This window comes from Meles meles, chromosome 6 (assembly GCF_922984935.1).
Source record: "Meles meles chromosome 6, mMelMel3.1 paternal haplotype, whole genome shotgun sequence".
NCBI lineage: Eukaryota > Metazoa > Chordata > Mammalia > Carnivora > Mustelidae > Meles > Meles meles.
In genome coordinates, this window is record NC_060071.1 from 52,783,370 (window position 1) to 52,808,432 (window position 25,063).

The 25,063-nt window shown below is 41.0% G+C and overlaps 1 protein-coding gene across 4 annotated transcripts in view; it reads left to right on the top strand.

The window, feature by feature from the left end:
- Window positions 1-8,591: 8,591 nt before the first annotated feature.
- Window positions 8,592-25,063, top strand: part of GLCE (glucuronic acid epimerase) — a 122,657-nt gene continuing 106,185 nt past the window's right edge. For all 4 annotated transcript variants that reach the window (XM_046009296.1, XM_046009295.1, XM_046009294.1 and 1 more), the window contains exon 1: window positions 8,592-8,768. The gene's annotated coding sequence lies outside the window, so the exon portion shown is untranslated. The remainder of the gene's footprint in view (window positions 8,769-25,063) is intronic.

The window sequence follows — 25,063 nt, forward strand, 5'->3', positions numbered from 1 at the left end:
CTCTGTCCCTGCCCATTCCCCAGTCTCCCGGGCTTCTTGGGGAAAACCTGGATGTCCTCCTCATTGGAAGGGAAAGCCATAGTCTAAGCTGGTGGTCCCAGGAACCAGCTGGATCACGAGTCATGCTTCATGCTTGCTCTGGACTTTCGGAGAATGGATTAGTGCTCTCTTGTCTCCTTTCCTTGTCCCTGGTCTTCCCAGTGCATGAAATGTGTGGCCTCAGGGACAGAAGAGCCAATCTGCTTGCCTGCTTGCCTTGATAGAATTGTGATACTTCTTTGCTCCTTTCTTTCATTTCTTCCTACAAACATGTGTTGAGGACGTACTGTGTACTACGCAGTCTGTCTCTGGTCCCTCCAGTGTTTCTTTGTGTATCTCTCTCTCCTCTCTGTGACTTTTCTGCTTCCCGCTTTCCTCCCTCCTGTCCTTTTATGTGACTTTTCTGCTTCCCGCTTTCCTTCTTCCTGTCCTCTACCTCTCTTTGACCTCAAAACCTACTCTGGGGGAAGTTCATCTATCAGCTGTGTGTACCTTAGTGGCTGTGTTTCTCCTCCTGGAGGAATTAGCCTTTGACATTTGATCTTTCATTGTTGTAGCAAATGGTTCTCTGTTCATGAAATTTTCAACATCAATTTGCAAGCAGGGGAGATATTTGCAAAATAGAGGACCTTCACAAAACCTTAGAGTCCCACCATCTGGTGACTGCCCACTTGGAATATGCATGAGGTTGGCCCTTTCCTTGACTCCCTTTTTGTGATCAAATTAGAGACCAGAATTGACTGATCTCAGAAAAACATGCTAAGATTGCTCTTCGGATAAAGCTCCAAATCCTTTCCACAGCCCATAAGACCCTTGCGTGGTGTAGCCTTCTACTTAACTCTTTATGTAGACCTTGCAGGAAAGCCACATTGGAATTTGTTCAGATGTTTGGTAGGAATAAATGTTCTACTTGTGAATTCCTTCCGCCATGCTAACTTCTCCTCCTGTGGCAGGTGTCATTTTAAATGTTGCTTCTTCCAGAAAGCCTTCTGTGACTTCTAGGAACCTAATGAGACTGGGATTAGGTTCCCTGATACATGATTTCACAACACCCAGTAATTGTCTAGCACCTATCACGATCATTTTTAGTTGTTTCATGGAAGCCTGCCTCATTGACTGGTCTTCACATCTGGCTTATCTATTATTCTGCTCCAAGCATCAGGCAGAGTGCTGGGCTCATAGTAAATATCTGTGGAATGTATGCATGACCAAACATAAGTACTCTGTCTCTAAGTAAACCTTCATCCAGAGTTCCCTTACTACTTACTAATTAAAAAAAAAAAAACAAAACTGATTAGTTCTGCTCTGCTGGGTGGTTACTTACTGTTGAGGTCATCTCATCTTGGGCAGGCTCTGTACTTAGATTCTGCTCTCACTGTCTCATACCTGGGCTTTGTCCACTGGGGTCTAACCTGTGAGATCCTTCTGGATTAATCTCCCCAAACACCGGTTTGACCAGATCACTCTGCTGCTAAAAGCCTCTGATGTGGAGTTGGCTACAGAAGAAAGCTCAGACTCAGCCTGGCCTTGAAGCCTGTCTGTAATCTGACTCTGACCTATATTTCTGTGTTCGCTTACTTTGTAAAGCGAATTGTTTGTTCCACCAAACATTTTCACTCACTGACTCTAAGCTTTTGTTGATAGTATGTGCTCTGTCCTGAAGCTCTCCCTCTTATTCTGTTATCAAACTTCTATCCATCCTGAGAGTACAGCTCATATCCCATTTTCTCTATATTGTGGTCCTAGTCACCTGTATTAGGACTCTTTCAGTTGTGAATAGTGAGGCAGACCCCAAACTGGCTTAAGTAAAAAAAATATTATTAGTTCATGTCATCCACAAGTCCATGATAGACTTTAGGTAAAACATCGTTAGTAATCTTTGTCTCTTCTGATTCTGCTGATGATTCTTCTTCTTTTTTTTTTCCCTTTTTTTTCCCAAGCAGTCTCCATGCTCAGTGTAGAGCCCAGTATGGGGCTTGAACTCACAACCCTGAGATCAAGACCTAAACTGAGACCAAGAGTTGGATGCTTAAGTGACAGAGCCCCCAGGTGCCTCTCTGCAGATTGTTCTAATCTACTGATTTCACTCTGTTAGAACAGGTGACATTAAGGTCCATGTGGTAGCCCCAGATACTCAGGGCTTACATCCAACCAGCTTGACAACCTAAGGGAGGACAAACTTATCTTTCTTAAAAGTTCTCACTGAAGTCCCAGAGAAGGGAGGGTCACAAGCCAATCCTAAATCTACTGCTATGTTTATGATTAACCAGATCTGGGTCATGGGTCCATTCCTGGGACCCATGGGTGGGGTCAGCCTCACAGACCTTCATGCACGGAGAGTGACAACTGGCTGACTCCCCAAAAGAAAATTGAGATACCATCACCAGAAGAAGGAGGAATCAGTGCTGGGCAGGCAAAAGACAGCCTAAATCCATTCTATCCTTCCAAATACGAGTGGTCTATCCTGGCTCCAAATTTCTGTTGTTCTTGTCTCCCCTACTCATGTATTTGTTTCCCCAGGTCACTAGATGGCTGCCACAATCCCAGACACCACAACGTAATGCCAGAATTCCAAGCAGAAGGGAAAAGGGAGCAGGTAGAGAGAGGACTTTTCCAGGGAAAGGAAAGCTTCCATAGAGGCCATCCAAGATATTCCGATCACTTGGCAAGGAGGCAGGGAAAATGAATATCTGGCAGAGAGGAACAGAATAGCTGAGATTGGATTAGTTTGGATGAGAGGTTTGTTCCTGGGACTGAACACATCGCTCAACAAAAGCAGGGTTTTGTTAGAAGGAAGGAAGGGGTGAGGTTCTTGCCCTTGGCTGGGTCACCAAGAAGGATACTTTTTTTTTTAAGACTTTATTTATTTATTTGACAGACAGAGATCACAAGTAGGCAGAGAGGCAGGCAGAGAGAGAGGGGATAGCAGGCTCCCTGCTGAGCAGAGAGCTTGATGCGGGGCTCGATTCCAGGACCCTGAGATCATGACCTGAGCCGAAGGCAGAGGCCTTAACACACTGAGCCACCCAGGTGCCCCAAGGTTACTTTTTTTTTTTTTTAAGATTTTATTTATTTATTTGACAAAGAGATCACAAGTAGGCAGAGAGGCAGACAGAGAGAGGGGGAAGCAGGCTCCCCACTGAGCAGTGAGCCCGATGTGGGGGATGTGGGGCTTGATTGCAGGACCCTGAGATCATGACCTGAGCCGAAGACAGAGGCTTAACCCACTGAGCCACCCAGGTGCCCCTGCCTAGGATACTTTTTAATCAACTTCTCTGCCAGTGATTGGGAACTCACTATATGCAAGACGCTGTATATTTCTGATCCTCATCTAGTCCATATGACTTTTTCTTTTCAATGCCAGGAACTGTGACATATACTTTGCATCTTTACATTGCCTTGCACTCAGTAGCTGTTCAATAAGTATTGGCTGAGTTTTAAAATTTGATGGTGAGGGGTTGAGAGAAGGGTCTAGAATTCAGTCTTTCTAGGATCTTACGTAAAGACTTCATTTTTGCCCTCCTGCTAAAGGAAATAAAAGCTCACCACATCTGTGTTACAGTCATTTGAATCATGGAGATGCAAATGAACCTCAAATAGATCTTCTTGGCTGTAAGTTCTCTCTCAGTCAACTTGTAAATTACTTGCTTCTTCGTATGTATGGCCCATCTATATAGTTCTTACATATGTAAAATGAATTTAGACAGGCAGTGTAGGTAATTTGGCTAACTGGTCTCCTTTTTCAAGGGCTTTTCTGCATTTTTTTATTTAATAGGGAAATTGCTCTCCCACTGAATCTTAATTCACAATGTTAAGACTTCAGAAACACAGGTTTTTATTCAGAAGGAATTTCAATCTTCTTGCTGTCAAACACACTCTGCTCTCACATGGGCACTTAGTGGTGTCAGGATGTCAATTTAATTTTGACAGGGCCCCTATCGATGGAATGTTCAACTTTTCATATGTAGTTAATATGGATGAGTAAGAGGATGTTTGAGAGGTGTTTTTTCCTCTCTGTTTTCATGGAAACATATACTTTCCCATAAGATTGGATGACTGTAGTATGTATGAAGCACTGAAGGCTTTTTTGAGTGCAGTTTCCCAACTGTTCAAGACCTACTATTAACTGCCTCCAAATGACACACAGTTGTTGCTACCTCTAACTGCTGTGATGCTCTAAATAGTCTGAAGGCACTGGAATCTTTGTTCCCACCAAGAAATGGTTTCTTCCACTTTCTTTTGGAGCACCACCTCTTGAACTATAGATGTAGCAAGTATGGCTACAAACTCAGTGTTCCTTGCCCGTTAGGGGACGTTAGTGCCCAATGGTTGGCAGGATGTGAGTTTTTAGATTTTTGTCTGGGAGTAGGAGAAGACCAAACTACTCTAACAACTCTTGTATTAGCTATCTATTGCTCCATAACAAATGATGTGAAAGTGAACTGGCTTAAAACAAGAGATGTGCTTTATCTCCCACTGTTTCTGTATGGCATATGGGAGAGGCTTAGCTAGGAGGTTCTGGCTGAGGTCTCTCATGAGGTTATGTCAAGGTGTTGGCTAGGGCTTTAGGCATCTGAAGGCTGAACTGAGACTAGGGTTTCCAAAATGGCTCACTCACGTAGCTATTGGCTGGAGGCCTAGGTTTCTTGCCATGTGGGCCTCTGGTTGAATGTCCTTATGGCATAGCAGTTGTTTTCCTCCAGAGTGAGTGATTAAAGAGAAAGACTGAAGAAGAAATGCAATGACCCTCACAACCTAGTCTCAGGAGCCATCCATGGTCACTTCTGCAATGGTCTCTGTTAGAAGCGAATCAGTAGGTCTAGCCCACACTCAGGGGGAGGCGAATGAAGGAATGAAGAGATAGTGTATCAAAGAATTTGTAGATATACTTTTTTGATTTTCCACTACAACTTTCTTGATTTTCTGCCTTTGTGACTGGGTATCTGCAAAAAACAAACCAAACTCAGAGATTTAGTACATGGTCAGCAAATAGACAGATGAGTACTGCCCCTTCATTCTTGGAGTAATTTATACAGAATTGCAGCCTTCCAACCTAATCAGGTAGGTGCTTCCCCAAAAGCTGCACAGGGGTGGAATGGAGGTTGGGTCTGAGAGAGCCAGGTTTCTATGCCCCTCATGAATATGCAGTGGTCGATAGGTAACTTTTCCCAGGGCATGCTCAGAGAGTCGGCACCAGTAAGGATGGATTTGGAATGGGGAAAGGAGTGTTTGGTTGCACTCACCTGGATGGATAGGTCAGATACAGGTGGCAGATGGCAAGAGCTGGGTGAGAAGCTCTCTGGTTCTGCTCTGCTGCTGGTTGGCAAAGACCAGCCTCAGATGGTAAGAGTGAAGCTGTGAGCAGACTCCAGTCCTGGGATCAAGCAAGTGCCAACGCTCTGCTGAAATCATCCGCAGGACCACCAAGAGATGTGAGCATTCATGGGTGGAATTCTCTGCTTGGATCCCAAAAACAGAGACCATGGCAGTTCCGGCTCCTTGGCAGCTCTTGAGTGTACGTAAGGAAGGGAGCACTTAGGACCAGATGGAGAGGTTGGGAGACAGAGCAGGACTGTCAGGCCACAGAGTGAAGCGTCATGCCACAGAGACAGATGGCAGGAGGGGTACCCCTGTCTCCAGTGACTTTAGTGCCTTTTCAGTACTCATCGTGCCTGTGAACACTTCACATAGGGCCTATTCAAGGGCTTCTACTTCCAAAGCATTTTAATGTAGAAGTTCAATGTAAGTGTTCCAAGCTGGAGCCCAGGATAATAATCTCTTTCCTCACATTTAGACAAACCCTGGTTTCTGATACACTGATTGATGAGGGAATCATATAGCGGTATTATAAGTTTTGAAACTGCATTAGAGGGAAGATGCCACATAGCGACAGAGTTAAGAAGAGTTTTCTTTCCAGAATATTCCTGCCATTAAGATACTAGTGCAAGAGAAGAGATAGGAAACATAGAAAGCACACAGATTTATACTTCAAGATACAGATCTACTATATATGTCATTAGCCTCCTAAAGACATTCAGTGGTTCTGCTGATATCACCTTTAGGCACTGGTGGGAGGGGCCTGCTTTAAGGGGCTCTGTTCTGGCCCTTCTCCAGCTGCATTCCCACATACTGAGCAGGAGGCCATCAAGCCAAAGGAATGTGTCCATCTGGAGCCAATTTCACCTCTTCTGACCTCGCTCCAGGTACCCAGAAGCCAGAATTCCCTGTCCGAATGGCCATGAGCCCACTTCCAGGGACTGCGTGGGCTTCTCCCCTAGATCTTCTGATATGTACTCCTGGACCTGTGCAGTGGCCAAGAAATGACAGTTTTGTAGAGGGAAAAGTGGACGTGTGGGCTAGAGTGCCTATGGGGTGTTGTCCTTAACCGGCTGTGGGAAGTAAAGTGGGGAAGCCTTCTCTGTGTGGAAACCAGCTCTCCCTGTTCGAGCAAGGAACTCTGAGAAGTCCTAGAATTCTAAGTTCAAACCTAAGACCAAACATAAGTTTGGTATATTTTCAAGGTGAAAGGATACATACACACACACACACACACACACACATACACACACACACACGAACACACATTAAATTTGTTAATTTGTTTAAGTTTGTTAGCTTCTTTTGTAAACTTTACATATTTATACATTTGACTGCAGGCTTCTACACGTAGCCTTTTTGTGGACCCTACAAATGTCAGGATTGGTTCTGGCTCCTCATTTAATACCATTTAATACAGAACCAAGTTGAATCAGCTTGCCTTGGTTTGGAAGGCCTTTTAATATTGATTCCTCTCTAATCTTACCTCCCACTGCTGTTCTGCAGGAATCTTCCATCAACCAAACTGGTCAAGCCATAGCCAGGCTTGGCTCACGTTCTTTCCTCTCTGCTCGGTTCACACTATTTTTCTCTAAAAGGCCTCCATTTCTGTCCTGCATTTGTATGGGCCACACTCCTGTTTTAAGACCCAGCCTCATAGTCACATGTCACATTCCACTGGCCTCTTCTAACAGTTCTTGTCTGAGCCTCCTACTGGCATTCAAAGTGTGCAACTACGTGTGGTCATTTTTTCTTATAATGGACAAGGTATGGCTATAAGATTAAGGAAACATCAATACACAATCATTTTCGGACCAAAAAAGGGGACCACCCCCCTCTCCCGCACCACCCTCCCCACCTCCCAAAGTCAGAGGGGTAGCTAGGGAATGAGAAGAATGTAGTTAGGCAGGCACCTAAGGAGGAGATAGCCAGCATTGTCAAAAGCTGCAGAGAGCTCTTTGGGATAGATGCCCAAAAATAGAATATTTGCCCATTAGAAAAGAGGTCTTTGTGACCATTGAGAGAAGAATGTGTGGGTGAAACCAACATTGTAGTGGGAAAAATAAGAGATGAGAAAGTGGAGACAGCAAATATACTTTAATGTCTCTCAAGAAAATGTGATTCTTCGAAAAGATAGAGTAGCTTTAGCAGGGTGGAAGAAGTAGGGTTGGTTTTGTTCTGTTCAAATGTTGGAGGAGACTGTATTTGTAGGAGAAAAGACCCAGATTAGAAGGAAAATTGATAATGGGGAAAGAAAGGATAGATGATTCAACAAAATCTGGGAATGGCTGAGATCCAGTGCACAGGTGTAGGGGTTAACCTTGATGAGGAGAAAGCTCAATTCTTCCTGTGGGTAAGGGAAGGAGGGAGGGAAGACGAATGAAGGCTCCAGGATAGGCATAATAAAGGAGTGATTGGACTTACTGGTGAAGAGATTGGCTGTCATTGTAGAGAAAAGGCTAAGGAAGCCCCTATTTTCTAGGGTGGGTCCAGATTTCAAATATTCAAATATCACATTCTTTATTCATTTCTTTCACATTTGTTCAGTGCCCTTCATGTACCAGACACTGGGGTCTACAGTGATGCGACTTTTCATGCAATTTTGTAATTGTTCTACTGGGACTCAAATGAGATTTAGGTTTTACTCTCCTAGAAGACTTGAAGTAGAAATAAATGCACGAATCAGAAGAGTCCTTTGTCAGACCAGATGTCCCGACTTGGGGTTTGGAAAACACGGGCATCTCAACAATGGCGCCCTGTTTGAGGCGGAGAGGGAAGAGAGGCGAGATGGGGGGAAGGTTTACACCCGGGTAACCCCAGGAGAGTGCGCCTTCAGCCAGGAAGGTGCTAATCTGTGCACTTCGGGCCGCGTGTAACCAAGGGTAACGGCGACTCAGCCTACACCGGTGTGAAGACCCGTTTCTTCCCTGAACCAGGTGTGTCTACGGAGGCTGAGCAGGACCAGACACAAACTCAGCCTCGCCTACCCAGATGCTTCGCCGCGAACAGCCACAGCCTCTATTTAAAGGTCACTGCTCCTTTTGCCCCTAGTTAATTGGGAGGGGCGGGGGAGGGGAGAGGCGGTGGGCGGGATGAATTCCTTTTCTATTCTGCAACTGGTCACAATGGGCTCCGAGTCCCGCCTCCTGCGCCGCCGCCGACAGGCTCTGCGGGCTGTCACTCAAGCCGCCGCGGCCGCCCCTCGCCGTGGCTGGGATCTCGCGGGAAGAGCGGCGGGCACGGCTGTAGCTTGGTCTCCCGGCTGCGCGCGAAGCGGGAGGGTTCTCCTCACACAAGCGCTTCCTCGCGGAGAGGTTGGAGCTGCGGCAGTCGCAGGCCTGGGCCGCCCCTTCCCTGCCGCCGCCGCCTTTTCTTGAGGGCTCCTCGGTCCGCTCGCCCTCCGGCGCTCCCAGGTAAGGAAGCCCGGAGCGCGTCTCGGCTGCGGAGCGGTCGGGGAGCGGGGACTCGGAGCAGCGGGAGTGGGCTGGCTCTCGACGGGGGCGGCTCCGCGGGCTGTTCGGCGCTGCCGGGTGGGCGCGAGGCTTAGCGGGGTTCGAGAGTGCGGGGGGCACGAGGCGGCGGGGTGGGACCCGAGTGCGGGCGCCCAAGGGCGGTGTGGCGGGTCCCAGGGCTCCTGAGGCGAGGGGGCGGTTTATGGGGGGCTTCTTGAGGCTCTTCCAGCTTGGCGTGGGGGGGTGGGTGGTGGCGCACAGGGTCCCACTTTGGGGTCAAGGGAGATTTGCCAGGGTCCTGGGGTTCCTCGAGGTGTCGTAGCGGGGTTCCACAACAAGGGGTCCTCATACCGCGGTCGCAGGCTCTTTGGAGGCTAAGCAGGTCCTAAGTCTCTGAAGGGGCAGATCATTGGGGTCTTGGGGGTCCTTTGAGCTGGAGCGTTTCGCATCCGTGGGTGACAAAGCAGTGTATTGGGGTTCCGGGGAGGGGGCTCTGTTTATCCGGGTCTTGGGGCGAGAGGGCGATGTGTCTGCGTCCTGCAGGAGCCGGGCCGCCTTGGTGGGCTGCTGGGGGCGGAGGGTGTTCGGCGGAGACTGGCGTCTCTCCTGGGGTTTCTGCTTTGCCCAGAGGGGGGCGGTAACTTGACATGGTCTCCAGTCTTTAAAGGGGTGACAGGGCGAGTTAGCGGGTCTCCGGGAGATCTCGAATGGAGGGCGCGGCTCAGCAGGCACTACTGGGTCGGCTCGGGGTAGGAGGGGGGCTCCAGGGGCATCCGGAGCCAGCCCAGTAGACAGTCTGTGGCTGGTCGGCATCCTGGAACAGGTCTCTTTCTCCGTGAGATTGATTTGGTGCTCAGTGGGAGGACTGATCCGCGTTGTTTCTTAGTTGGAGAAATCGTGGGTTTGTTCTGCAGTTTTCTTTTCCCTGCCCCGGGCTCCCTGTGGGGGCGTGCTGGTCTTGCTGCTCTGGGAACGAGTGGCAGCACCTTAGGTTCTCTAGGGGGCGAGTCTCCTGAGGTTGAGCGTGCCAGCCGCTGAAGATAGGGAAGGCTGTGTGGTTTTGGCTTCTCTTTCCTAGATAGTCTGCTTTGCTGATCCTGCATTATTAGATCTGTCCTGAAGTCTTGCCTGAGTGGTAGGCAGTCAAGTGGTGATGGGAGGTGTGTTCTGGCTTCCCTCTGTCCTTTGAAAAACGTTCGTGGAGAGGGTAACTTGAAGTTTAGTCTCCAAATAACGTATTGGAATATGAAGTCTCAAAGCTAGAACTCTGCAGAAGCCTCATTTGAGACCTGTAAGGATGGCTAACATCTGTTTTAGAGAATCCTGCAAAACAGTTTTATTGTTAAGGTTGAGTTAATCTTGTCTCTGATGCAGAGTCTTGGTAACTAGCCCAGACTCTGGTGAAATTCAAGTAAAATGACCCGTGTGTCTGTGTATATGGTTTAAAAAAATAAATATATGGCTTGGGAAGTGTGCATTTGCTTGACAGTTCTTCAGGTTAGATAGCAACTTCATCACAGAGGCCTGTAAATGAAGTCCGATGTGGCAGGCGTTGGAGCCAATATTAACAGTAATTCTGTCATTTTGGGTAAACAGACAAATTTCACTATGCCAAAGCAAAGAATTTTGCCTGCCTTAGTCTTTTTCTTAGTAACAGTTTTTTAAGATTGAGATTTCTTTTTATCTTAGAATCAAAAAGATTAGGAATAATGTACCTAATCCTTGAGTATTGCAGTCATTTAAAAAAAAGGGGGGGGGATCCCACATAGCAATATTTAACCCATTGAGGAGCTTAAGCTTTTTGTTTTGTTTTCATCTTTGCCAGATTGACTTTTATAGCTATCAAAATTGATCAATTGAGCAGATATTGGGTTGGAACTACAGCCAGAAAACCCGAAACAGACCTTTGTTTTCCTCATTATTTTTGAAAGACGAATAATTAAGCAAATTTCAGTAACTTTTAAAAGCAGCTTTCATGATTTCTAAGTAAACATACTGATCAGTCAACAAATATTTGATTAGTAGGTATCACAGCACTGGAGGTACAGTGATTCCAGCTCACATATAACCTATATTGAGAGAAAACAAATAAAATGAATATATAAAATAATTGACATGCTGATAATGAAGAAACAGGTACTTGGGGTTCAGCTCACTTTTTTTTTTTTAAATAACCCTTGAATAATAATATAATCGATGCCTGTTGTGATAACAAGAAACCAAATAAGGTAATGATCTACCTTCTGAATTATTAAAGATTGAATTATGATCAGTACAGTTTGGATGTTAATTATATGTTGACTCTTTGAGGATTAGCACCTTTTGTTACATAAACATTAAAAAGTCTGTAAGGAGGGGCGCCTTGGTGGCTCAGTGGGTTAAAGCCTCTGCCTTCGGCTCAGGTCATGATCTCAGGGTACTGGGATCGAGGAGAGCTTCCTCCTCTCTCTCTGCCTGCCTCTCTGCCTACTTGTGATCTCTGTCTGTCAAATAAATAAATAAAATCTTAAAAAAAAAAAGTCTGTAAGGGTACATACACATCAAACTTACAAGTATTGGGGGGATTCTTTTTTTTTTTTAATATTAATTAATTTTTTTCAGCATAACAGTATTCATTGTTTTTGCACAACACCCAGTGCTCCATGCAATACGTGCCCTCCCTATGACCCACCACCTGGTTCCCCCAACCTCCCACCCCGCCCCTTCAAAACCCTCAGGTTGTTTTTCAGAGTCCATAGTCTCTTATGGTTCGCCTCCCCTTCCAATTTCCTTCAACTTCCTTCTCCTCTCCATCTCCTAATGTCCTCCATGTCATTTGTGATGCTCCACAAATAAGTGAAACCATATGATACTTGACTCTCTCTGCTTGACTTATTTCACTCAGCATAATCACTTCCAGTCTATTTGGGGGATTCTTTAAGAGAGGGTTATAGAGGCGTGGAAGAAAGCTATTAATTTTAGGCTTTAATATTTGAACCTATTTCAGTGAGTTGACATAAGTGCAAATTAGAGAAGTCTAAAAATTAAAACATTTTGGTAACTATGCAAATCTGTGAAATGTACAGTATTTATAAGGCATTTTGTGAGGTTTGCTAGTTCACTGTGTGTACTAGTGAAGGAAAAAGTGTATTTCAAGAATCTGATAATTATAGGGGGTGGGGAGCACAACAGAATAAGAATACTGAGACCTAAGTAAAATGTTAAAACATGTTAAAGATGTTGGATATTTAAGTATATAAAGATAAATTAATTCAAGGCCTTTCTTTTTTCAAATTTAATTATTTCCAAGTTTGAGAAGGGAAGTTTTTCAACTCCTTAGTCAGAAATACCTTGTGTCTCTGTGTTGGGGGTAGAGGTGTTCTTATTGGTGCACAGACTTCAGGAAGAGATTTCTTTTTGTCAAATGTATGGATACATCTACTGTATTTGTTTTTTGTATTATAATACAAATACATGAAATACACAAAAATAATATACTATTTTGTATATGAAACATAATAATTTTATGGTTCCTTATTACTATAATTTAGTATTATTAGCATTATTGTTATAATGAAAATGGTACTACCAGAATGGCTCTTGGATTGTCATTCAAAATTCTAGAATTAGAAACATGATGTACTAAAGCAATTTCTAGAAAGGAAATCATAAGGCATCATCCCAGTCTTCATCGTCCTACTAACGTATGACCTGGGTAATTTCTTAGACTCTTAGGGCCTTGGTTTCCATATGTACAAAATTAAAGAGAAGTCCCTGTTAATAATCAGTGTAAGCTCCAATTCCAAGGATGTTATCGCATTGATTTTGATGTTGCATATCAGCAGTATTACGTCTACAAAAAGGGATAGATGTCCGAAGAGTAGCTGGTTCTCAGGATACAACTAGTTCCATGTAATTTTCATTTATGATACGTAATTTTAGAAACCTCTTCCTTTTTAAGATACATGGGAAATATTTAATTCCAGAATATACATTCATGAAGGTAAAATGAATTTCTTTTGATAATTTAGCTTTATTTGTTAAAGCATTATTATTTTTATTTCTGATTTCTGTTTGAGTATCTATGTGATGATGTAATGTCCTTATTTAACTTGGAATTGTGGAATGAGGTTTGTTGTGGTTGACCCCCTTTAATCCATCCTTTACACTCCTGCCAAGGTGACTTTTCTAAAATGCAAATCTATTCAAAGCTTCTTTCTTAAAATCTATACTTTTTGTTTACCTACAGTACATATTTAGTTTTTTAAAACCGAATAAATAAATTTTTAATTTATAAAACAATATTTTATAAAATTTATTTAAAAGAAATATTTTATAAATATTTATAAAAGTTATAAATATAACTTATTTTATAAAAGTATTTATATTTATTGTATATAAATATGAAATATAAATATTTATTTTATTTTATAAAAATATAATTTATTTTTTAGATGTTTGTCATATAAATAATTATTTATTTGACAGAGATCACAAGTAGGCAGAGAGGCAGGCAGAGAGAAGAGGGGAAGCATGCTCCCTGCTGAGCAGAGAGCCCGTTGTGGGGCTGGATCCCAGGACCCTGAGATCATGACCTGAGCCAAAGGCAGAGGCTTAACCCACTGAGCCACCCAGGCATCCCCATATTTAGTTCCTACTCTTTATCACTACAAGGCCCTTCATTATCTGGCTCATCTCCTGGACTTCCCCCATCATAAATCTGAAGCTCCAACTGTACTAATCCAGTTAATTCACTAAAAGATCATAGAGTTTCCTGACTCAGAGCCTTCTCGAATATTCTTCTCACTGCTTACAATGCCTTTCTTTCTCCTGTCTTGCTGACAAATTCTACTGATATTTCAAGATACAGCTTAAGCACTATCTGCTTTTTAAGTCTTCGGTATCCTCTGGTCCTCCCTCTTATCCCACTGGGTTATTCACTCTCTGTCTTGTTCTTTCATTCTCTTATGTTTGCTAGTATGCTGTAATTATTTATGTCTGTCGCTGGGTCCTCCTGGACTCAAAACCAGGTTTGTGATTGTCTTTACTATTTTTTGAACCTCGATTGCTTATTTTACACAGTTGGCTTTCATTACAGGTTTGAACCTTCAATGTCAAGATTGATATCTTCATAATGTCTGAGTTAAGCCCAAATCTCAGTCTTGTCCTATTTTTCTAAAATTTTGGGCTTTCTTTAATAGAATAAGATACTTTGCCCTTACACCTACGACCACAAGCTGATATTAGATCTGTAGTTCTTATCCTCATATTTAAAAAGTAAGACTCCCTGTACTATAGGAGTTAAGGGTTGCTCCATTATACTTGCAGATTTTGAGGCAACCATTAATTCCTATAACTAAAATATAAGAGAGTTAAAACTAATTTGGGTATTTCAGATCTTGGATATCAGTGATTGGTAGATATTTTTACCTTGGCTGCTTTTTGTATGGGACATGATTGTTGCCAGCGTTTGTGTGTCTTTTGATTGTTTATTGGCTGAAGATTTAATAACTGGCTCAGGATCATTATCTACTAAACAACAGGCTATAACTAAATTCAGGTCTGTTGTACTCCTGGTTCTATGCTTTTCCAAATACTCTACACTGCTGTCCGAATATGACTCCTTATTCAGTGTATTAAAATTATTGTTATTATTTTTTTAAAGATTTTATTTATTTGACACAGAGAGAGAGACAGAGAGGGAACACAAGCAGGGGGAGTGGGAGAGGGAGAAGCAAGCTTCCCACTGAGCAGGGAGCCCAATGTGGGGCTCGATCCCAGGATCCTGGGATCATGACCTGAGCTGAAGGCAGCCGCTTAAAGACTGAGCCACCCAGGTGCCCCCAGTGTATTAACATCATTAATAGATATTTTATTCATTTTACAAATTGAAGAAGTTAGGTTGTAATGTTTATTCATTCAGTTTTTTCAAAAAAAGCTAGAGAATTTGAGATTGTTTGGACGTTAGAGATCATTTAATCCAACTCTTCATTTCAGCATGTGAGGGAACTGATGCATGCAAGAGTCATTGAATGACTTGCTCAAGGTCATGTGGCTAATTGGTTAAGATTTTCTTTGTTAAGTTAGTTATACACATGGGTGTTACAAAAGCATTATTTGAAAGGAATGCCAGGTGCCTAGTCCTGTCCCCTCCCTGTAACGGGGGGGGGGGGGGGGGGGAGCCTGGAGTGGTTTTTAGAAAAGTGATGTTGAGGATCTCAGAGTCTTAAGGACATGGCTCAGAAAATCCAGACTTTGGATCATGACACATGGAGATGCCTCAGTGCCTTTACTCACATAGTTCCCTCATCTTGGTTTCTTCCCTTCCTCTTTTTCTTGTTAAAAATCTATCCACAGTCAACTAATCTTGTGCCTGATGAGGTTATTGACATCAGCCTTACTAGTAACCACTTAAGTGCTATCCATAAGCCATCTAAGAGAGATACAAAAAGCATAAAAGCTAGTCACTATCCTGAAGGGGCTTGGTTTATTTGGGAGTGGGAGACAGTGCAAATTTAATTGCAAGGTAGTAGGTAAAGATGCCAGTAGTGGTGCAGCTTTAGGAACTCAGTAGATTAGATAAGGGTGGACTGAGTTAGTGGTTACAGAAGTTTCTGCATAGAAAAGATTGGACTTAAATTAATCTTTTTTTTTTTTAACGATTTTTATTTTTAAGTAATCTGTACCCCCAGAGTGAGGCTTGAACTCACAACCCCGAGATCAAGAGTCAAATGCTCTAATGACTGAGCCAGGCAGGCATTCAGATTTAATTTTTTTTTTTTTTTTTTAAATAGAGAGAGAGAGAGAGAGAGCACAAGAGGGTAGGGGAGAGGTGCAAAGGGAGAGATAATTTTAAGCCGGTTTTATGCTGGGCTTGGAGCCTGACACAGGACTGAGCTCTTGACCTGAGCCAAATCACGAGTCTATGTTTAACAGACCGAGCCACCCAGGTGCCCCTAAGTTAATCTTTAAATAAGGAGTTGGAGTAAAACTCTTTTAATTAAACTCATTGAAACCCTTGCTATTTTATTTTGTTTTGCACACTTCCCTGTGGTCACAGTGGCCTTCTCTCTGCTTCAGGAGACCTGGAACATGTTCTTCCACACATACATGTCTCCCTCCCTTACTTCCTTCAAGTCTTAATTAAAATATTACCCCTTCTGTGAGGCCGTTCCTGGCCCCCTTGTTTAGAATCCTAGCAGCCCTTCTACACATACTCTTCCTATTTCTCTTCCCTGTTTTGTTTCTTTATTTTGTTCTTTAGGCTATCCAACATACTCTATACTGTCTTTCCATGCCTCTTATAAGATCCATGAGGGCAGGGATTTTTACCCATTTTATTTAGTCCTATATATCCAGCACCCAGAACAGTACCTGTTACAAAGTAGGTGCTCAAATTTTTGTTGCATAAGACAACTGAACTTTAAAGCAGGAATTTGAAAATTATTTGATTTAACATTTTCTCCTCCTTTTTTTCCTTTCTTCCTGTTTTCCTGACTGGCATAGAGGAATAGGAACTTTCTCTTCCATTTTCTAAAAAATTTATGGGACTTCAAGAATATCCTACATAGTAAAGTGCAGAAATTATAAACAGCTCAATGTATTTCTGCATATGTAAACATGTAGTCACCTATCAGATCAAGATATAGAACACTTCCTCACGTTCTCTCCTAGTCAGAATTTTCCCAAAGTAACCACTCTTCAGACTTTTATCACAATAGATTAGTTTTATTCTTGCTGAACGTCATACAAATGGAATCAACCTGGTTTCCTTTGCTCAGCATTGTGTCTGTAAGATTCATCCATATTTTAAGTTAACAGTAATTCATTCTTTTTAATTGTAGTGTAGTATTCCATTGTTTGAGTACATATGTTTTTCTGTTCTGTTGATACATTTGGGCCATTTCCGGTTTTTAGCTCTTAGGAACAAAGCTGCTGTGAACAACTTTGTACCTGTCTGTTAGTCTACATAAAGATTACTTTCTTGGGGTGCCTGGTGGCTTAGTCAGTTGAGTATCCAACTCTTGATTTTGGCTCAGGTCATGATCTCAGGGTCCTGGGATCAGCTGGGTAGGCCTTCTCGCTCAGCCGGGAGTCACCTTGAGAAGTCTCTATCCTCTACCTCTGCCCCGCCCCTTGCTCATGTTCTCTGTTTCTCTATGTGTCTCTCTCTTAAATAAATAAATAAATCTTAAAAACAAAACAAGAAAAAGATTAGGGCACTTGGGTAGCTCAGTCAGTTAAGCATCTTCCTTCAACTCAGGTCATGATCCCAGGGTCCTGGGATTGAGTTCCACATCAGGCTCCTTTCTCAGCAGGGAGTCTGCTTCTCCCTCTGTCCCCCCACCCCCTACTTCTTTTCTGTGTCTGTCTCTCAAAAATAAATAAAATCTTCAAAAAGATTAATTTCTGGGGCACCTGGGTGGCTCAGTCTCTAAGCAACTGCCTTTGGCTCAGGTCACAATCCCAGAATGCTGAGATGAAGCCCCGTGTCGGGCTCCCTGCTCAGCGGGAAGCTTGCTTCTCCCTCACCCACTCCCCCTGCTTGTGTTCCCTCTCTCGCTGTGTATCTCTCGGTCAAATAAATAAAATCTTTAAAAAAATTAATTTCTTGGCTGAATAACTAGAAGTTAACCTCATCTCCATATATATATATAGAGAGAGAGAGATATACATAATTCTTAATACTACATAGTTTTTTAGCACATGCTAGATGATCATTAAATGATTGAAGATAAATCAGTGACTAATTATGTACCGTGAGATTATCTCAAACTTATTAAAAATATTGGAGAACCACTTTTTTTTTTTTTTTTAGATTTTATTTATTTATTTGAGAGAGTGAGAGCAAGAATAAGCAGGGGAGAGGCAGAAGCAGACACCCTGCAGAGCAGGGAGCAGAACTCCAGGGCTTAATCCCAGTACCTTAGGGCAACAACCTGAGCCAAAGGCACACTCAGTTGACTGTGTCACCCAGGTGCCTCTGGAGAACTGTTTCTGAATCCATACTTTTTTCTTTATGTCTGACGTTAAATATGGGTTCATCTAGGCTTTACAAATTTTGCTTTCTTCTGGGATTGCCTTTTTTTTTTTTAAAGCCATATTCCTTATTACTTACTCTTCCTCCTCTAGAAAATGGGAGAAATATGTGCAGGAAAGAGAAAATTCAAATTTCAAGATGTGAATTTCAGAACTGGTTGCTGTTTTTAATTTTTCAATAAAAGTCTTTTTTTCCTGACATTTGGTTCTACTGTACATTATATTTTTTCTAACATTCTATACTCTTTTTGAAATCAGTTTATACCAATGCATTCATAACACAGGTGGAAAAGCTATGAATCTTTTTTTAATTTTTGTCATGTGTTAGTGATGTTTTGGGGTATGTCGAGCAAAGCCTTTCTTTGATGGCGTTAAGTAATTCTAGAAATGGCTTTAGTTGGTGAAGAATGCAAATGAGAGCTACAATAATAGAAGAAATCTTGAGTAATATTTTTCTAATTCTGGGAAAGTTTACAGTTTTCTTTTGAAGTGATTTCTAAGCTAAGACTTGAAAGATGAGTAGAAAACAAGGTGGATAGGACACCTCAGAGGGAATGAGGTAAAAGAAGGTAGGTAGCCAACTACATTTGTAGAGAGAGAGCAGGCAAATTTGGGGATCTGCAGGCAATGCAGGAAGGCCGGAGCAGTGGTTTTCAAGCTATAATGTGCATATGAATCTGGTTGGAGTGGGGCTTGTGAATTTGGAGTTCTGACATGCTTTGGTGATGGGAATGTTGCTGGTTCAAGGATCACACTTTCTTGCAAACTACTGGGTTCAGATGTAGATAGCAAGTGAGAAGGAAGGATTGGGGAGTGAAAGCAAGGACCAACCATCCCATGAGTCTTATAACCAACCGAAGGAAGTTGGGCTTAAGGCATTGGTAACCCACCGAAGAGTGCCAAGAGTAACAGTGAACTTGTGATTGAAGTGGGCAGTGGTGGTAGAAATAACCTTTAGGGTAGGCTCTGTCTACATTTGAAATGTACAGATAAATTTCTGAGAAATGATAATTTACCTATTCATCAATAACTGTTTTTGTTCCCCAGGAGCAGACTCAATGTATTTAAAGGAAAAGTTTGGTTATATTTATGAACTTACATGTTATATGTTAATTTCAGCAGTTCTTTCTTGCAGGGATAGGGTTTATCCTATTAAATATTATTATAATTTTAAAATTTTATATTATAATTTATCTCATAATTACATTATTAACCCTGTTTGATGGGATTAAATTTTTGTCCATTTGTGTACCAATATAATAGTCTGAAGTTTTCCTTTTTTATTATTTTGATTTAAAAATGAGCTAGCTGGTAGTGCTTATTGTATTGTATGGTAGTGCTTACTGTATGGTAGGAATGATCTTGATCCATAGTTTAGTTTCCCTAAATGTTATTAACTAGAAGGTTTTTAGTATTTCAACTGTTTAAACATAGTATCAGTTTTGCAATATTATAAACTCCAGAATAAAGGTGTGTGTTTATGTTTTACATATTTATATTATATTTCCCTCCGATTGTGTAAGTTTTAGGTACTCCTTTTTTTTTTTAAGTATATATATATATTTTTAAGATTTTTATTTATTTATTTATTTGACAGATAAAGATCACAAAGTAGGCAGAGAGGCAGGCAGAGAGAGGAGTAAGCAGGCTCCCTGCTGAGCAGAGAGCCCAATGTGGGGCTCTATGCCAGAACCCTGGTCTCCCATCCAAGTACTAACCAGGCCCGACCCTGCTTAGCTTCCGAGATCAGACGAGATCGGGCGCGTTCAGGGTGGTATGGCCGTAGACTGCCAGAACCCTGGGATCATGACCTGAGCCGAAGGCAGAGGCTTTAACCCGCTGAGCCACGAAGGCGCCCCCTAGGTACTTTTAAAAACGCCCGGGTGGCTCAGTGGTTTAAGCCGCTGCCTTCGGCTCGGGTCATGATCTCAGGGTCCTGGGATCGAGTCCCGCGTCGGGCTCTCTACTCGGCAGGGAGCCTGCTTCCCTCTCACTCTCTCTGCCTGCCTCTCTGCCTACTTGTATCTCTCTCTGTCAAATAAATAAATAAAATCTTAAAAAAAAAAAAACCTGGAGAAAGGTAAAAAAAGCTCAGCCCTAATATAAGCATTACTTTCATTTTGGTATACATTCTTCCTCCTCCCATGAATACATGAATATATTTATTTATTCATCTGTATACTGTTTGTTGCCCCACCAAGCATTACATCATGAAGACTTTTCTACTTTGTTAAAATTGTTTTAAAATCTAACTTTTAATAGTAGCACAGTTCTATTAAACGGCTCTGTAGTGATTTAACCATTCCCATTTATTAAACATTTTTTTCCTCTGCTGCTAACATTGAAGAAAATCTTTGCATAAGTCATTCTCCATACCTATTTTCTTAGGATGGGAATAAAAATGGTCAAAGGTAAGACCTTAAAAAAAATTAGGTATTGCCATACTGCTTTCTAGAAGGTTCATGCCAATTTATATGCCAATATTCAGCTTTTCTAATTTGGTAAGCAAAAATGATCTTATTTTAATTTTTCTTTTTGATTGTAAGAGAAGTCAAACATTGTAAACTGATTTTAAAATAATTACATGTTAAAATGTTTTAAATATATCTTTAAGAGAATCCCTTATACATTATATTGTAAGGTAAAATATTTTAACTGGAATTAATGTTTTCTTTTAATTGATAAATTAATTTTTTGAATAGTTTTTTACAAAAACATAAAGAAACTCCAGGACCCAAACAGTTGCCTGAGAGGTATCCACTGTTAATCATTTTCTTATATATACTTCCAGAGTATGGTAGATCAGGTATGTGTGTATGTGTGTATTTGTATGCCAAAACGTTAGACAAATTACAAAGAACATTCATTAAAATACTGTCTAGTTCAGATGTGGTATTGTGTACTAAATTGTGTACTAAAAATTAGAAAGGGTCTAAATATGATTAGTATCTGGCTACTAGCCCAGAAAGAAGAAAAGCAGGGTCTGGCAACATTTGGCAGTAATTTTCTATAAGACAAGTGGCCTTAGCTCTTTTTATTATTGGATCGATTCTTTGACAATAGCACTTCTGTTTATAGTACCAATTCTGGAGTACTGTTCCAAAAAGGAAAGCCAAGTTTATTAAAATTAGACAGTTGATACCTGAAAGAAACTCCTTAAAGTACGAAACCTATTTGGAGGCATTTAGGGGAAGACACTTTATTCTTAGGTATTTTAGGATTTTTCTGCTTGACATTTTTAACAGAATTTTCATGACTTCGTTGTTTAACTTGGAAAGTTTGAGTAAAATAAAATAAAATTTAATTGTTTTCCTAAACTCTTATTTACCTATTTCAGAAACCAATCATACATGATATAAACATATTTTTAAAATGATTTCCATGCTAATGGTACTATTTAATAGTAATTGGTCTCATACATCAAAGATTTTGGGCTTGACTTGAATGTTACTCCTAAGTAAGTGATTTGAGCAATAAGAGAGCGTTTAATTGGATTTTAGAGAGTTTTAATGCTTTAGGCATAAGGATACTTGCTTTGCAGATTTTTTTTAAGGCTCTTGTTTCCAAAAATAAAATTTGGGGATGACTATTGTTTACTGAGTACTAACTCTCTGTGTGGCCCACATAAGTAGGGGTATTATGTACATTCCTATTTGCTGGAATTCATACCTTCTATTCCAGATTAATTATCAGGCTGTAAAGGCTGCTAAAGAATTTGTACCTAATAGTAATTGATAATATTTGAGGTATTTTAGGAATGAATTTATCAGAGGTGAGAGAGATCATCTTAATTTTTTTGAAGATTATTTATTTATTTGTTTGACAGAAATCACAAGTAGGCAGAGAGGAGGAAGCAGGCTCCCTGCTGAGCAGAGAGCCTGATGCAGGGCTCGATCCCAGGACCCCGGGATCACGACCTGAGCTGAAGGCAGAGGCTTTAACCCACTGAGCTACCCAGGTGCCCTGAGATCATCCTAATTTTTAAAAAACGTTTAATTTTGAAAAACTTATGTACTCTATGTAAAAAAGTGTTTTAGCTACTGAAGTATAGACAATATTGGAAAACAAGTAAAGATTGCAGAAAAAAATAAACTGATGAGCTAGGTGTCCTTCCTGAACAAATGCTCAGACTTCTTTTTTTTTTTTAAGATTTTATTTATTTATCTGGGGGCGCCTGGGTGGCTCAGTGGTTTAAGCTGCTGCCTTCGGCTCAGGTCATGATCGAGTCCCACATCGGGCTCTCTGCTCAGCGGTGAGCCTGCTTCCCTCTCACTCTCTCTGTCTGCCTCTCTGCCTACTTATGATCTCTCTCTGTCAAATAAATAAATAAAATCTTTAAAAAAAAAAAAGATTTTATTTATTTATCTGGCAGACAGAGATCACGAGTAGGCAGAGAGGCAGGCAGAGAGAGAGCAAGAGAAGCAGGCTCCCTGCCAAGCAGAGAGCCCAATGTGGGGCTTGATCCCAGGATCCTGAGATCATGACCTGAGCCAAAGGCAGAGGCTTAACCTACTGAGTCACCCAGGTACCCCACAAATGCTCAGACCTTTTACTATGTGTGTTGTCGGTACTTAAAAAAGAAGGCGCTGATCACTAGGAGCTAGCATGGGTTCCCAGAGAGCAAGTAACATCATACTGGCCTCATTTCTTTTCTTATAGGGTCAATAACCAGGTAGGTACAACAGGAGATATTCTGGCTGTATTATATCTAGAATTATAGCTACATTTATTGGATTTTTAATTTTGTGCTGGGCACTGGGTTAAATGCTTTTACATACATTGTCTCATTTAGTGCTGTTTTACAAATGAGGGAAGAGACCCCCAAGGTTATACAGATAGCATTTGACAGCCTTTTATGATATCTTTATAGACAACTCAGAGAAATGTAGTGTGAATAATTGCATAGATAGGTGGATTTGTGATTGATTAATGGGCTGATGTTAAAATTAAACTGCAGTTCATTCTTAGTGGTGTCCCTCAAGGTGCTGTCTTCCCCCATATTCCATTTAAAATGTTTATCTGTTACAAACTGTGAGGGAGTGCTAGTGTGTTATGTGGCAGAATCAGACTCTTCCCTCTGTCCTCCCCCTTTATTTTTAATAGTTGGGAAGACAGACGATGTCTAAGAAAATATTTGTTGTAATAAGTTTATATTTGACATGAATATATTTGCTAGGGACAAACAAAGCCCTGTAATTGATTTTTTTTTTTTCTCTTTAATCTGCACAATTATAGGGTTGGAGACTTGGAGGGCTAACAGGTAGTTTGTTGTTGTTGTTAAGTAGGTATGTGCCTGGCTGGGTCTCCTTATTTGTCTGAAGTTGATGAGTCATAGGTTTATTATAACTGCCCCAAAGGCTCTTACTCACTTAAATAATATTTTGAAGCATGTTATTTAAAACATAGTTGATTATCCTTTTCTACTCTGCATTTAGCCGACTGTTCTCAGTTCTATTTGCTGCTTTTTGAGGAGGATGTTGATAGTGTATTTAGAGGAGAGTAATGGGAATGAAGCAGTGTCTTGAAACAGATATTTGCAAAATAATTGAAATATTTGAGATTTTCAGCCTGGAAAAAAGAAGACTTTAGTGGGGTATATGGTAATACTTTTCAAATTGGGTAATTGAGTGATCTTTAATATTCTTCCTGACTCAGATCTGTGGTTCTGTGAAAAGCATGAAGGAATGGGACATGGAAAAGGGACTAAAACATATCTTTTGTATCCCAGAGGCCAGAACTAGGAACAATGAATGAAAATTAGAGGAAGGGAAATATCGGTACATAATGAAGATGTTTTTAACAATTGAAATAAAAATAGAATGGACAATTTCTCATTATGGTGTTAAAGTATGGACTGAATAGCATTTCATCAAGCTGTTCTTATTCTCTAAGGACTTTTCCAACTCCTTTTTTTTTTTTTTTTAAGATTTATTTTTAAGTAATCTCTACACTCAACGTGGGGCTTGAACCTCCAACCCCGAGATCAAGATTAACATGCTCCACTGACTGAACCAGCCAGGTGCCGCCAATCTTACTTTATTTCTTCATTGGTTATAATTTCCTATAGCAAAATTTTCTTGGGTATATCACTTACTCTCAGCACCTTAAGGTCTTATATAGTACTAAATGTTAGTAATAACATATTATTATGCTGGTGATAAATTTAAGCAACAGCATTTTTCACTGCTAGATTGATAAAGATTTAAAAAGTTTGACAATATACAACAAAGACAAGGGTTTATAGAATCACTAATATCTAGGCAGGAATTAAATTAGTGCAGTTTCTTTGGAGGTCTTATTAAAATTTTAAGTGTTCATACTTTCTGACTCAGTAATTTTATTTTATTTTTTTAATTTGTTTGAAATTTTAAAGTTTATTTTTGTTTTATTAAGTGCCTGAAGCCCTAAGTAATTCTTAATACAGGTTAAATAAATGATTGTACAGCTATATAGTGGGATGTCACACAGCTATAAAAGAAAGAGTAAAGGAGTACTTCTTCATGAGCTCATCTCTAACTTACTATTGAGTGAAAAAAATAAGTTGCAGGACAGTATTTATTGTAAGCTGACATTACCGTAAAAAAGTAAGTTGTGGGGCACCTGGGTGGCTCAGTGGATTAAGCCTCTGCCTTCGGCTCAGGTCATGATCCCAGGGTCCTGGGATCGAGTCCCACATCAGGCTCTCTGCTCTGCAGGGAGCCTGCTTCCTCCTCTCTCTCTGTCTGCCTCTCTGCCTACTTGTGATCTTTCTCTCTCTGTCAAATAAATAAATAAAAAAAAAATCTTTAAAAAAAAAAGTAAGTTGTGAAAAAAAGTCAATTGTGTATATGTAGGTGTATATGCAAATACAAATGCACACATTAATAAACACTTATGTTTCTAAACTCATAAACCTCTCTGGAAGGATACACAAGAAAAGAAGTAATTGCTTCTGTAGAGCAATTAGGAGATTAGCAGTTAGGAGATTGGAAGTCTGAGCTCTCATTAAGACTTTGGTTTGTCTGAGTACACATTTATGCCACCCAGACACACACACACACGTGTGTGTGTGTGTGTGTGTGTGTGTGTGTATAGGTCAAGATTGTATTGTAAAAAATTTTTTTATTTTGAAGTCATTACAGAGTCATAGGAATTTCCAAAGTTAGTATGGAGAGGTCCCACATACCCTTCTTCCAGTTTCCCACAATGGTAACATCTTAGGTAACTGTAGTACAATATCAAAAGTAGGAAGTTGGCAT